At 35.9% G+C, this 15714-nt stretch overlaps 1 long non-coding RNA gene across 1 annotated transcript in view; it reads right to left on the bottom strand.

Annotated features, from left to right (window-relative positions):
- LOC126825056 (uncharacterized) overlaps positions 1 to 15714 on the bottom strand; it is an 87840-nt gene that overhangs the window by 38638 nt on the left and 33488 nt on the right. Inside the window, exon 2 of the long non-coding RNA XR_007681769.2 lies at positions 13824 to 13961. This is a non-coding gene — a long non-coding RNA (uncharacterized LOC126825056). The remainder of the gene's footprint in view (positions 1 to 13823; positions 13962 to 15714) is intronic.

Raw genomic sequence — 15714 nt, 5'->3', positions numbered from 1 at the left:
TTTGACGAAAACTAAAGGGTTCTAAAATAGTCTGTGAACTGAGGTATATGGACGGATAGGAACTGTCACCGGACATCGTCCAATCAGAGACAGTTCCTAAAGGAACTAGGTACCGATTTAATCCGTTGATCTCCGATGCTATCAAGCCTCTGTTTAGAACTTTAGGACTGTTTTTGCTTATATGAATTACTAGAGGTTGGTGATATATCGATGATATATATATCGATATTGTACACCAATTGGAATTCTTTCCCTTTTTTCGAGAATTTTAACGAAATTTCCTTTTTTTGCTTTCGCTTTACTAACGTAAAACCCACACATAACAAATTTGACATCAATATGGTGATTTATATCCCGCTACTCTTATTCCATTTGATCCACTGAGCCCTTAGTCATTGCTGTCTGTTTGAGAAGGAGATCACTTATCGTTAAACGAAAGTGATTTTTTAGGTGCAAGCAATGACTAAGATTGAACTATTTTTGTATATTAGCTAGTGCTGTTGTTGTTTTTAGAATATGAAATGAAATGATGTGAAGTAGGGTTTAACGCCCTACAGCTCTGGGGCCTGTTTCACGAAATTTTAACTAAAGATAAAATCCAAATTTTAGTAGATACTTCAATTTTGATTGGCTAAGCACTAAAATCAATCTAATATTATCCAATCAAATTACTAAAATCTCGATTTTATCTAAGTTAAAATTTCGTGAAACAGGCCCCTGCTCTAACTGGGGTTTTAAATGAGGTTTAACGACATACAGTGTGCTACGGGGGACATTTTGCTCGGACAGCGGCGCTACGGCCTGCTTCTATATCGAATCCCAACTGCCAAGGGGTCTTTTACTTGCACGACAATGTGTACATGAGACCTTTTATTTTCGTCCCAACCTCTGTCCTGATAAGGGGGAAATACGCCGAAAAATCCCGATGAACTTTCTCGGCCAACACCGAAATCAAACACGACACCTCCAGGTTAGCGAGCCAACGTTTTACTCACTGAGCCACCGCGGCCCCCTTATAGAAACTGTCGCCGCCAGTTGTTAACTATCAATACCAATTGCGTGATTGGGATTATTTTGTTTATGTGATAATGACAGAATTTCCAGAGGGACCATTGTGAAAATAACTTTGAAATACAATCTTATTTATTATCTTTTAAATACAAACAATCATGTCCAAATTCTGTGTCGCAGTGGTATGTTGCAATATGTCGGTAGACATTCTATGTTGATGACATACAAGCAAAATTCCACTGAGGTTTCATACAAAATAAATGTTCATCGTCAGAGATTCGTCCCATGACATTTTAAACTAATTCGACAGAATACAAGAATTTTCATTTTGGGTTGCAAATGCATTTTAATACCATATGTGTACGCACCGGTCCAATGGCCAATATTGTAGGTGATATATCCATTTGGTAACAGTTTGTTTAACATCAAAGCCAACCCATTCTTTTTCATAAAGGTTTGTTATGTTCTTGGACATGTGTAAGTATATATTCGCAACAGTCTTTACATTAAAATAATACATATGTTTGGTAGATGTTGACAAAAAACTGTTAACATATGCACACACCCCACCCTTACGCCCAAACCGTCTCTCTGCCTCTTCCAATCCACATTGGCCCAAAGTAACATTGGTAGAAAACATCTTAATAAAACATCACTCGCGCAACATCTATATTAATTTTGGTGTAGCTTCCTTTGAACAAATATTAACACTATCACACAATCAACATACCTACCAAATTTGGTTGTAGTCCATCAAGCCGTTTAGGATAAGAAATTTGCACAATCAAGGGGCTCAGCCTTACCTCTACAAAATGAAATGAAATAGAGTTTAACGTCCTACTGTTCTGCTCCAACTGGGCTAATGAAGACGGGCATACGCCATACAGTGTGCTATGAGAGAAATTTTCCCCGGGCAGTATGGTCTACTCTTGTGTCGAATTTCAACTGCCAGGGGATCTTTTACGTGCACGTCAACATATACACGGGTCCTCGTTTTTTTGTACCATCCGAACGACTAGACACTTAGCTAGCATCTTACTCACTTAGTCACCGTAGCTGCCTTACCTCTACAAGGTCCAACAACTTTGTTTCCACACATCAGAATTAGCATCAACATATTTGGTTAAAACCCGTTCCGAAGAAATAAAGACACAAATTTGACCAATCAAGGTGCGCCTGCCCCATCACGTAACCTAAGCAGCATTTTTTTTCAAAATGTCTAAATACGCTTTCAGAGACGACGTCAACAATATTTCATTTTGCTCTTTTGTGGTGTCCCTACCAGCCCCCCCCCCCCATGGGTTGGATTCTAACCTGATTCAAATCGGGTACTAATTTTAAGATACATTTCTTGAGTGCTTACCATTAGATACAGACATTTCGGTCAGAAAATTTGAATCGTATAGAATCTGAATTCAGCAGTTTTGTTTGGCATAAATGGTGCGCGTTTGATTTTTATACAATCCTTATATTTGTTCTTAGACTTAATACCTCTGCAATTTTTATGATTTTGTTTTATTTTCCTAGACATACAAATATTTATTTTAGAAGTAGCACAAATGTGTCTTGTTTTGTGTCGTCCGTTCTAAGCAGGGAAACAGAGATAAAATGAAAAGCACAAATAAGAATTGCCCTGTGGCCAATTTGCGTAGGGGCATTTTATTCCTTCGTTACAAATTTTGATTGTATCCAAAATAGCTGACGAGCATTTTTACATCTTCAAAGATATTTCATCACTTTTTACTTTCTAGGGCTCTCATATCAATCCAGCATAATACGGAGGCTTGCTCTATTATTCCTTAAAAGGCCTCCATATTGAAGATGCTGAAAAGGTCAAGCCGATTGTATTTACTCATTTAATGTGGATGAGATTCTTCCCCCGCAAATTTCTTAACAACACAAAGAGAAGACAAGCAAATTGTGACCACAGAAAAAATAAACCCTTGGTTTACTTAATAGACCATTCAATAAAAACAAATAGAAAAACATGTTAGAAAATGAGAAGTGCTTTAAGCAAGAGAAAAAAATATATTCTTCCTGTCGATTGGTACAACATCCTTCAGTGAAACATCAATAGATTTGGTTTCCAAATCACTTCAAAATTAAATTAAGTCAATGAGATCCTCTCATCGGCTTCTTGATCCGACACTCAGGTTTTCTGAACGCTTAGTATTAATCATGCTCATCATCGTCATAAGCATTCCATAAATTCTGTCTTGCTTCTTGTCCCACGCTGTTCAAGTCACACCGTAAACGGAAGTTGGCGTAACTTTTCTGACCAAGTTATGATAGTTTTTAAAACAAATCTGGAGAATGGGCAATATATCTATATAACAATTAAGGATTACATAAAAATTGAAGAAGTATGTACACAATAGATTAAAACAAGGAATACATTTTTTTTATTAAACGATCCACGTCGGTTCTTGCTTCGATTAAAGACGGACAGTGTCAGAGTTATGGGTTATTGTTCATTTTCACTTGCTAAGTTAGAAATAAAAGAGAAAATCACAAACGATAATATTCCTTGGCAAAGTAATTGCTCGTCGCTCTGGAATCGTATGCCAATCGCTGTGTATGTAGCAGCAAACATTCTCTAGTGGTGGGTTTTGTTGTGTTTGACCAATCAGTGCAAGCTAAAGTATCATTGCATACACACATATACACATCCATAATCTCTACAGGATTGCTGGTTGCTTCAACAAACGAAAAAAATCACCCGTGTTTGCTAGCCCTACTTTCATTTATTTTCAGAGAATTATTTTATGCGTTCCTTTAAAGTATAGCAAATAGCAATTACAATACATGATTCTAGGTCAAAAGGAATGGCAAACCTATCGGGAATGGTCGTGACGTCAATACTATTACGTCACTGACTGCTGACATTGATACAATTAAAATACAGAAAGTAATTAAATCCATGAATTGAAACTTGGTATCATATCATCGAACATTAAATTAATCTCAACAACAATATTTAGGTCAATTTAATTCATTCCAATAATCAAATAGCCAAAAGAACTTAATTTTGATATTGTTGACGTCATCATATTATAAATGGATCAATATTGAGAATTTGAAGTAGAGTTAACTCCTGGAGTTACTACTTATAGTAACACGATGCTCGAGATCATAAATTAAATAGAAATTGATTGCCTAGTCAATATAATACTCAATAAACTTATATAGCTTGACTTGATCGTTTTAGTGAGCGAAAATCGAAAGTAGATATCATAAGCTACCAATACATTGTCCGTAGCCACCCTTTACTGGTGACCAAATATGTTAGCAAGATTATATCGGAAATGGCATACCGTATTCTATAAATAGTAAGCATATTCTGTACTACGTACGACATAAGTGGAATATCTTAATAAAAACTGAATTCAAACTAACTAAGAACACGGCAAATTGATCTCCCATTTTTAACATTTTTAGATGTTATATACGGAGCAATATCTTAAAGGACAATATTGGTGCCAGTTATTATCACATATGTGATAGAGCTGGTTAAACCCATTCCAAATATAATTTTAACACAGAGATCATTGCTACGATAGCTGAGTAATACAGGTTTTCTGAATCGGAAGTGACGAACGCCAAAGGAAAACACGAGTCATCTCTCTATATATCTGACTGATGTAACGAGTGATAACAGATACACAACAACCTCAGCTAGACCTATACACTCCAGTAATAAAATGATTCGATAAAAGGTTGGACTTAACCTCCACTCGACAGATTTTGTGGCGTACATGCATGGGATTGAAACAACAGCCACGCCACTTGAAACTTGAACCTCACTCAACCACCCCACCCCACCCCACCCCGAAAATGGTAAAATTGTCTGATAAGATATGTACATCCCACCCCCACCACCACCATTTAAAAAAAGTTTCTGGCCATCAAGTACACCATGTCACGCACAGTGTTAACGGGATAATACCAATCGTTAATTTCCGTTCGTTTCATTAAAGTAGAATGATAAAGAATTGAAATGGTGTGATAATGTTATCTTGAAATAAAGCACAGTTGGTATATATATATGTATATATCTCCTCCCACTTCCAGATTGTTATCTGTCCATCACACTGGATGAACTTCCTATAATATATTATACACCTATCTTTTACTTACATATATACATGTATATAAAATCACCTGTCGGTCTATGACAGACTCGAGGCAGGTGAAACACTATGAGTAATTTTCTTTAATAACCAAGTTTTTTCTTTGATGACAAATTGATAATCAAAAACAGCCAAGTATAATTTGAATTTAAGGACTTTTTTTCTTATTTCTTCTTAAATCGTTTAATTATATGTAAGGCGTTTTGGTGGGCTTCTTGAATGGCAAACGCAGTCCTCGGTAATAATTCATCAACCTGTTGTAACTCTAGAACTTAATACAAGACGAGAAATACAAAAAAAGCAAAAGAAGAAAAACTATCCTAAAGTATAAAACTGATAAAAGCGAGTTGTAAATGATTTTTTTTATTTCTTGTATATAAAAAATATCCATAACTAATCTACATTGTATTGGGATGGACTTTTAATCTGAAGATTTAATGCTTTTCTAAATGTAAAATAAGATGAACTGGACAACCTTCACTAAAGGAGAGGTTGCAGTCATTGTTTCTGCCCCCCACCTCTCCCCTGTACATAAATCACCAAAACAGAAACGGAATAGCTTATATATAAGTCTGTCTTTTCTTGGGAATAAAAGGAAATGAAATGAAATGGGGTTTAACGTTCTATTGTTCTGCTCCTAAACTGGGCTAATGAAGATGGGCATATGCCATACAGTGTGCTATGAGGGAAATTTTGCCCGGGCAGCGGCGTTACGGCCTACTCTTATATCGAATTCCACCTGCCAAGGGATCTTTTACGTGCACGCCAATATGTACACGGGACCTCGGTTTTTCGTCCCATCCGAACGACTAGACATCTGGCCTTGTCAGGCCCTCCGTCCTGCATCACTGACAAGGGGGAACCACGCCGGAAATGCAGGGATCGAACACCCGACCTCCAGGCTAGCGAGCCAGCGTCTTACCCACTTAGCCATAAAGGAAGGGCACTAAGAGTATTCTACACAGTATTAACCAGAATTAAATATATCTGAGATTTATCTACGCAATTCTAGAAACATAATGTCGAAAAAGTAATTATCATTCGATTCATTTGATTCTACTACTGGCGGAAATAAAACAGTAATAACCATGCTACCTGGTTAGTACAATCCAGTAAATCATTTTTGTAGGCATATTTTATAGTAGGACGCGTTGGCTTAATTTGAACAAAAATAGTTGTCTAGACAATCGGGAACCAAACTTATCAATGAAAAGAAATACCTTTAAGAAAACCGGACTATTGTCCTTTTCTATTAAAGGTCGATGTGGGAAGATATAATTATGATCAACTAAATGTCAATGATGATGTCTATATACAGGTATACTGTGTATTAAAGGTAACTAACAGTATTAGTCGGGGTTGTAGAAAGATCATGGATTGCCAGATAGAACTATTTATCAGATCATTTACAACATCGTTTGACGTTTATCTCTGGACAATCGTATCACATATATCAATACTACATGTATATATAATATCCCATATACCATACCATGTCAACCTTTCTAAAGACCCTATCACCCAGACAGGATTAAGGCATTTAGCTTTGTTAAATGACCAGTTTGTATCAGGTGTTACGGAAAGAGTAAGCATACGCTACCTCGTAGTTATGGTTTGTACCGGAGCTCCGAAGCTATCGTTTAATGATAACGTCTGGGTCAAAGGGCACCGATAGTCATCATACCGTTGTTTTAACCACGACCTCACAATACTGTTCATAACTGTTTTGCACATATAAGGTTAATACGCTCGTAGCTCAAACACAATCTGGCTATAAATGATAGTTGTAGGAGTCACAAACCAGGTTTTCAAAGTATCAAATTATCATATAACCTGCATATCAACATCAAGTACCATGTATCACACTAATAGATATCTTACATATCAACATCAAGTACCATGTATCACACTAATAGATATCTTACATATCAACATCAAGTACCATGTATCACACTAATAGATATCTTACATATCAACATCAAGTACCATGTATCACACTAATAGATATCTTACATATCAACATCAAGTACCATTTATCACACTAATAGATATCTTACATATCAACATCAAGTATCACGTATCACACTAATAGATATCTAACATATCAACATCAAGTACCATGTATCACACTAACAGATATCTAACATATCAACATCAAGTACCATGTATCACACTAACAGATATCTTACATATCAACATCAAGTATCATGTTTCACACTATAGATATCTTACATATCAACATCAAGTATCATGTTTTACACTAACATATATCTTACATATCAACATCAAGTAATAGATATCTTACATGTCAACATTAAGTATCATTAAACATCACACTAAGTATCAAAGCACCAAGTATCACACTAAATGATAAATATTAATATCAAGTACCAAGCATCAAAGATATCATACATATCAACATCAAGTACCAAATATCACACTAAAAGTACTAATTATCACAATCGCCGATGCATTGCAGCCTAAATACCCAATAACAAGTAAACAAAAACAACAAATTATAATCAAAACCAAACCACTGTATCATAATCTAAATAGCACATATATTGAATTCTAAATATCCCCACACAGTCCATGCATGAAGCTAAAATGTTCCATGTATCATAACTTAAACACCAATTTTATTACATCTTTCTATGACAGATAACAGCAGTCAAACAGTTTACTGAAATAACCCTGCATCCATAAATACCCTACTTACATGATGTATGCAAGTTTTATAACCACCCGATTGGGAAGAACAGGGCGTCATACTCCCCCATAATTTAACCACACTGTCAAACTTTTTTGAGTTTCTGTCAGTTTCTATCATATTTACTCCGTGTCCATGATATTTGTTCATAAAAACAGAACTAATGTTCAAGCAAGGGGGGGGGTCGACTGGTTAGCGCGTGAAATCACAAGGTCTGTCATTGAGGTCAATGAAGTGGTTTCGATTCCCTGCTAGTACTCGACAAGGAGTAGGATTGCCTGTCAAACTTCGTGGCTTTTCACCGGTTTCTCCCCATTGCTAATGACTCCTGTGCGCAAACGAATTATTGAAATAAAATTGAACCATTTATTAGTCCTGAAATGACTCTCTCTCTCTCTCTCTCTCTCTCTCTCTCTCTTGGAGAAGATGCAGACAGAATAATAACGGTTACAGTATAATTTCTTGACGAGTTTCCTAGAAGACAAAACTACCTCATCACAGGCCTGGGATGCCCAGAAATGATAAATGTAACAGAACCTGATATGAGGGTTAACCCTGGAAAACAAGCCCAGGATGCCCAGAATGGATAAAGAGCCATATAGAGTAATTCAAACCAGAACTGAAGCCGTTTAATCTTTTGTTCACTCATATCCTCTTGGGCCATGACTCACCCCATTTGTAGCATTAAAGTCATTCAAGTTCAGAAAACATATCAAGAAACAATAATTTACCATTTGTATTAAACGATTTGCGTATTTTGCGAATGGTTCTTAAACATCATATTTTCGAATATAGCCACCCCCGCTACCATCCCAACAAACCCACTCAAGTAAAGCAGAAATTGAAGCACTACGTGAAATTCGTGAATATCATGAGAAGTAGTATTATATGCACAGCACAGACCACGACCAATGCTCATTTCATACAATTGTTTGTTGTTTTCCTGATAAATCCAGGGGAGTTGATTATAATGAACGACCATTTAACCTAGAAAATGGGTTATAAAGATCTGATTGACTGACAAAAACATACTTCTTGTCGCGAGATCAAATCCATGACTTAAATAGAAAACAGACCACGTGTTCTAAAGTGTTGTTAGACCACTGGGCCACCCCACTCCACTGATCAGTTACTGAGAAACATTTTAGTTTCTTATTTGTGTAATAACTTCTCTTTAACTACAAAAACATTGAAGTACAGAAGAAAATGATTAGAAATGTTTTAAGTGGCTGTGTTGAAGTGATCGTGAATAGAGAAACTTGTCCTCGGGTACAATATTGGCAGCCTCTCAAGCTAACCGAATGTTGTTTTTTTTTTTTACTTGATGATAAACTGTTCAGTATTTTCTCTAGTTTAATAGTACGGTATATTAATAGAAATGATTGAAACTAAAATAGTAAGTTTATACTTTATATACTTCAACACCTACTAGGAAATACATAAAAAATATACATATCCAAGTTTATATCTACATTTGCACACGACGTTGAATTAATGTGTTGTTGAGGTGTAATATGCCCAAGTAGATTTATATAACGTACTTCACAAATTGTTGATAGTCTTGGCTTGAAAACCCTTTTTAAAACTTTTTAATTTACTTCCCCTGAATCATTAGAAATATGTAAAAAGAAATATTTGTCGTATATCTCGTTCTAAAAATGGAAAACTGCGTGCCAGCTATAGAGTCTGTTTACCAACTAAATTTTTCTATTAAACTGGAAAGTGTATCGTGAACAGCATTAGGTACGACAATACTCATTATTTATTGATGCAATAATATTCATTTTAAAGTGATTGCTAATTTTAAATCAAAACAAAATTTACTTACAGAACGCCTCTATGCAATATTGTAATAGAAGCACAAGGAGATATTTTCATTGTTTAAATCAAACGAATATAAGTTCAGAAAAAAATGTTATTCCGATTAAAATAAAATTAAGGTTAAATAATGTCTTGGCGTCGATATTAATGGTTACAATTCAAAATTTTGTCTCATACCCTTGATCGAACTCAGCAGAAACTAAACTAAATTCGTTGGATCATTATTTTTTTCTTAAGCGTATCTTTGATTGTGTATTGTGGTTTTTATTTCAGCGTATTGTCTCTTTAATATTTTAATAGAAAAAAAATTGCTAGACTAGTTCAAGTTAATCACCGACTTGTGTAACTATATTACTACTTGCTTTTTAAATTAAAATTTTAGGTCATCCAAGAAATAAAAATTAGAGAATTAGATTTTTTATTAATTTGGGTAACTCAACTTTGAAATGTAATAAGAGTCATAAAAGAGCATCGTTCGGCACGCCCGACATCAATTTAATTGCAAAGGAGATTTTAAATGCTCTGATTTACCACTTGGCAATAAAAGAAGGGATGTGATACGAGTGCTATGTGAAACCGGCCCACTTGGCGATTTTAAAACCAATATTGCAGCAATCAACCCAGGAGAAATTTCACAATCTACAATATTATATGAACTTTCTTACAAATAAATGGTCTTAAAGAATAAATACAATTGGTAAAGACTTCCCACAAAGGATAAATATCGGGCAACCGTGTCGTAGAACAATGGCAATTGTACATGGATTCTACTCTAACAATCACTGTCAATTTGCTTCATCCATTTTTAAAGAAGTGGGCGTGTGGAGTCTGAAGAATCTGTCCTGACTCATCATTGGTGTTATTTTTATCAGACAATACAACAAAGATAATATTGAATAACTTATAGAAGTGATAATCATTTTATGATATGAAGTTTAAAACAATGTGATTTCGCAGCCTTAAAAATTAAATGTTTGATTGAGGGGTCTATTGCATTTATCTACCAAAGGTCACCCGGGCAACTCGCCGAATAACGTCTACAACACATGGTCTAATTCAACAGAAACATGCCTACACAAAATGATCCTGCAATGAATGTATAATAATTGTGCCATTTATCTATAGCTGGATGTCCGAGATAATTGGTCATTGAATTTATGGACAGACTTAAATAAACATTTTGTCAGAAGGTTAAGTGATTTGGCTTAAAGACCGATACTGGTCTGCAATAATTGTTTACAAAATATGGCGCTGCCATATTTAATAAGGGAGCCACGGTGGCTCAGTGGGCAAGACGTTGGCTCACAAAGCTAGAGGTTCCGGGTTGTCAGTGGTGCAGGACGGAGGGCCTTGTAAGGGACAACGTATGGCGTGCACGTGCAAGATCTCTTGACAGTTGGAATTCGATATAAGAGTAGGCCGTAGCGCCGCTGTCGGGGCAAAATTTCCCTCATATTACACTGTATGGCGTTTGCCCGACTTCATTAGCGCAGAAGACGTTAAACCCCATTTCATTTCATATTTAATAAACCACAAGAATTATTCTTAATAGAGACTTTATAGAGACTTCCTGGTCCGTATCGCGTATAGTTAATCATGATAAAGACTGGAATTTTATCATTATGTTTGATGAGCTTTTCGCGGAATTTTCATATTTTTCCTGTCTGTCTGCATGTTGGTTAATCTACGTGCTAAATTTAGGGAGGTGGGACCTTGCAATGCTGTGAACGGGGTATATACTTTAAAGGACAATATTGGTGCCAGTCATTATCACATATGTGATAGAACTGATTAAATACATTCCAAATATAATTTTAACAGAGAGATCAGTGCTACGATAGCTGAGTAATACAGGATTCGCGAATCGGAAGTGACGAACGCCAAAGGAAAACACGGGACATACCTCTATATAACTGGCTGAAGTGCCGACTGATAACAGACACATGGGCGAATTTCTGCTCACTAATAATTCCTTCGAAGACCAAAAGTTATGGGACTGTAAGAGGATAGCTGACAATTCAATACAGTAATTGAATGTCTTTAGATAAGAGAACACAAGAAAAATAGAAATAGTCCGTACATTCCCTTGTTTATATTCATTCTATAGGCGAGAGCGGGTCTAGTTCGCACCATTTTTAATGAAACCAACATATCTCGATAACTTTTGAAGCTACGTTACCGTAGACCAGTGATTCCCAACCAGTGTGCCGCGGCACACAGGTGTGCCGTGAGATCTTCCTGTGTGTCCCGTTTAGTTTGAGCCATACTATATGTCTATGACTAGTCTGTGGCTACAGTTGTATGCCGTCTATGATTTGCCATGTTTTTTATTTTGCAAAAAAATCAAATATTTTTCATATATATTAAGTCGGGTGTGTCGCTGTGTTTTCATGTGTTTCAAGGTGTGCCGCTTGCACAAAAAGGTTGAGAACCACTGCCGCAGACCATACTAGATTAAAGACAGTGGAGTTGGCTAATTTACGGCATACATTAAAAAGTTTTATTGACAGGCGTATACAAGTAATTTCATCTCAAAGTCACCATGTCCGAATGGGCGAACATCAAGCCTCGGCTGTATGACAGTAAGTGATATGTACCTACGCCCATACAATTGAGATGCGGCACCGTTTACTTATGCCCCCGTCAGACGGGGTGGCATCCTTATACTGCGCTGCTGCGACCGTACGGCGACCAGAAAATGCGCAAGGTCGCCGGCAAACGTGAACACAACGCGCGAAAATGTCCCCAAAAACTACAAACTTGAAAAAAAAGTCGTATACTCATAGTTTTACAGTTCAGATCGCAGAACCTTGGCGTTTGCTTTGAACACGCTCAAAATAAACGCGGTAACTCGGCGATCATTGGCTACCATGGTGACTACAGCACGATAGCTGGCGTTTCCACTACGCTTATGGCGATCTTAACGCGCTCTAAAACTATTTTCCAAAGCCGTAGCAGCGAAGTAAGGACGCTACCCCGGTCTGACGGGGGTATTATTAGGAAAACGTGCTGCTTTTAGAAAGAAGTTCTCAAAACTGCGTCGTCCGAAGCGTATGTATACTTTTCAGTTCAAACTGATCCGTGTCTAAAGGAAATAGGATAAACTTGAAAGAAAAACAGCCTCAGACTTTGAAATCTTTGTATGGTAAAACATTCTTTAAATGCGTCGTCATGGGCAACGGCGTTGGTAATCAGGAACTTGAAAGTAGTCCCAATGGTGGACTTCGTCATACAGCCGAGGCTAGATGTAGGGTACTGGAATCTGCTGAGGTTTGGCCGAGTGGGCGCGAGATATGAATGGGGTCGGACTTAACCCCTTATAAAAATATGGTAATGCACGGACTTTTTTTCTGTTTTTCTTTCGTGTTCTCTTATCTACTGGCAGTCAATTCTTTTTATAAATTGTTAGATATCCTCTCACAGTCCCACACAACAACTTTTAGTCTTCGAAGGAATTATTAGTGAGCAGAAATTCGCCCATGTATCTGTTATCAGTCGGCACTTCAGCCAGTTATATAGAGGTATGTCTCGTGTTTTCCTTTGGCGTTCGTCACTTCCGATTCAGGAATCCTGTATAACTCAGCTATCGTAGCAATGATCTCTGATTTAAAATTATATTTGGAACGTTTTTAATTAGTTCTATCACATACGTGATAATGACTGCCACCAATATTGTCCTGGTACATTAGTAAAATCAGAAATTGCTGTCGAGTCGAAGTCGAAGATCTTTAATAAGATTTGACACTAAATTTTCTTTAAATTTTAAATAGCTCGGCGACTGTCGAACGAATTTACTCCCTTCAGGAATCTGTAGGCTAGGCACTTGACTTAGTACTGATGTTGTTCTTGGTAAATAACTGCCATCATGCTGTAATAGAATAAGCTCAGCTCGGCTACCCATACGTAAACGGGGCGAAAATCTGTAACAATTCTGAAACTACATTGACGCCATGTTATACGGATAGGTGATACGGATGGGAAAAATTCACCTGCCAAAAGTCTCTAATATCATATCGTCTCTGAAGTATCATTATTTGTCAATTACCTACCAGAACATATTTTGTTTCAAATCGTACATGTATGCTGTAAAAGTATTAATATATGAAAATATTTGTGTTTTCAGACAGTTGAAATATACAAGAATGTCTTACCGTATGGTGATCTATAATTATTTCTACTATAAGAAGCTCGTGGATATGATCGTACAGGAGGCAAATAAAGACCATAAGCTGATATTAACAATCCCAGTAACACAAGGCACGAGTGACGATATACGCTCTGTAGCATAGCTGAAAATATAATAACAATATTGATAATTATATCATATCACCTGTAGCACAGCTGAGACAATAATAGCACTAATAATAATTACCGTACGCATTGTAAGATAGCTGACTATATAGTAACAATACTGATATTGGTCATGTATACCCTATAGCATAGTTGGAAATATAACACTATTGATAATTTCGGTACGCTTTGTAGCTTAGCTGAATATATAGTAACAATACTGATAACAATACTGTAGCATCATTGACAACATACTAGCAATATTGATATTGATGATACACATCTTATAGCATAAATGAAAATATATCACTTTTCATAATTTAGGAACGCTTTGTAACATAGCTAAATATATAATACCAATATTGACAACATAATAGATAGTGATAATAGTTTGTTAACAAAATGTTCTTCTTTCTTTTTCTATAATACATGTATAACAATTTGTAAATGAAGATATGCATCTTGTAGCATATCCAAAATATAAAATAACTTATTTGTTAATAACAATATACGCATTAAGTATTGTTGGGTATAAAATAACCAATTTGTTTATTACGATCTGTTGACAACAACATACCACGTTGGTTAATCATGATATACGCACTATAACAAACCGGAATTTACTAATGATAGTAAATATCCAATTTGTTTATTACGATATAGCTGACAAGATCATAACACGTTGGTTAATGATGATATGCGCTCTATGCAATATCATTTGGGATCTAAATTTTAATATTGTATTTTGAATTCATATTTTAATTTATATTTTTCATGTGTAACTCATTTTGGACATGTGACAGATTAGTTGTAAAATTTAATCTGCATCAGTTGTGGGGTGTTGACATAATATTATGTAAGATGTAATGGGTTTGTCAAACATGTATACTCGGAGTGTCTATATGATTTAATATTTAGGCTTAACACGTATCGACACCTTTTGTCTAAAGATAGATGTGTGACTCTTAATAATTAGTTTTCATTGTTCTGATTACTATGGCGTGCCTATCTGACGCGACAGATATTGCTGCACCTTATAAAAAGCCTAGTTGAGAATCAGACGGGGGCAGACCCGGAGAGAGACGGGAGAGGCCCTGCGAGGCCTAGGGGAAGCAGCTATAGATAGACGTTACTATACCCAACCAAATGATGTTCATATGTAGAATTGTACCTGTAAATATGTTATCCAGTATTAAAATATCTTTTTAATAAATAAGAGTTATGTATTGTAGCACAATACTGTGTCGGTGAGTCTTAAAACATGAGAGATATGTGACTCTACAGATGGAATGTAATTTACAAATGAAATTTGTGTTGATTTTTTGCCATCATTTTTAAACAAGCCGCGATGAAGATAAATAATATATGTATAATAGTGATAATCATCTTTGTATTGTTGTCAATATTTGTCAGTATTTGAATTCATGGAATGTTTACATTTAGAATCAATGAAATCAATAGAAGCTTCCAATAAAACCACATCAAATAAATTTATGATATTTTTCATGTAAATATTCTTTATTAATATCAGAGTGGAAATCACTAAAAAGACAAGGACACATGTTTAATATTTTACAAGATTAAAGGGACGCTTTAATTAAAAGCTCTGGAAAATTTCCGACGCGTTTAATGGCATATCGAATATAAATAAGGACATTGATCTAAAGACCTTGCATAGATTCAGACGATGATACTTTATGGGCATGAGCTGGGAGTGACGCGTTCCTTCCCGCAATATCAGGTGGGTTCCGT

This window comes from Patella vulgata, chromosome 6 (genome assembly GCF_932274485.2).
Source record: "Patella vulgata chromosome 6, xgPatVulg1.2, whole genome shotgun sequence".
Taxonomy (NCBI): Eukaryota; Metazoa; Mollusca; class Gastropoda; family Patellidae; genus Patella; species Patella vulgata.
Note: the sequence above shows the minus strand (reverse complement) of the source record. Positions and strands in the feature narration are given on the sequence as shown.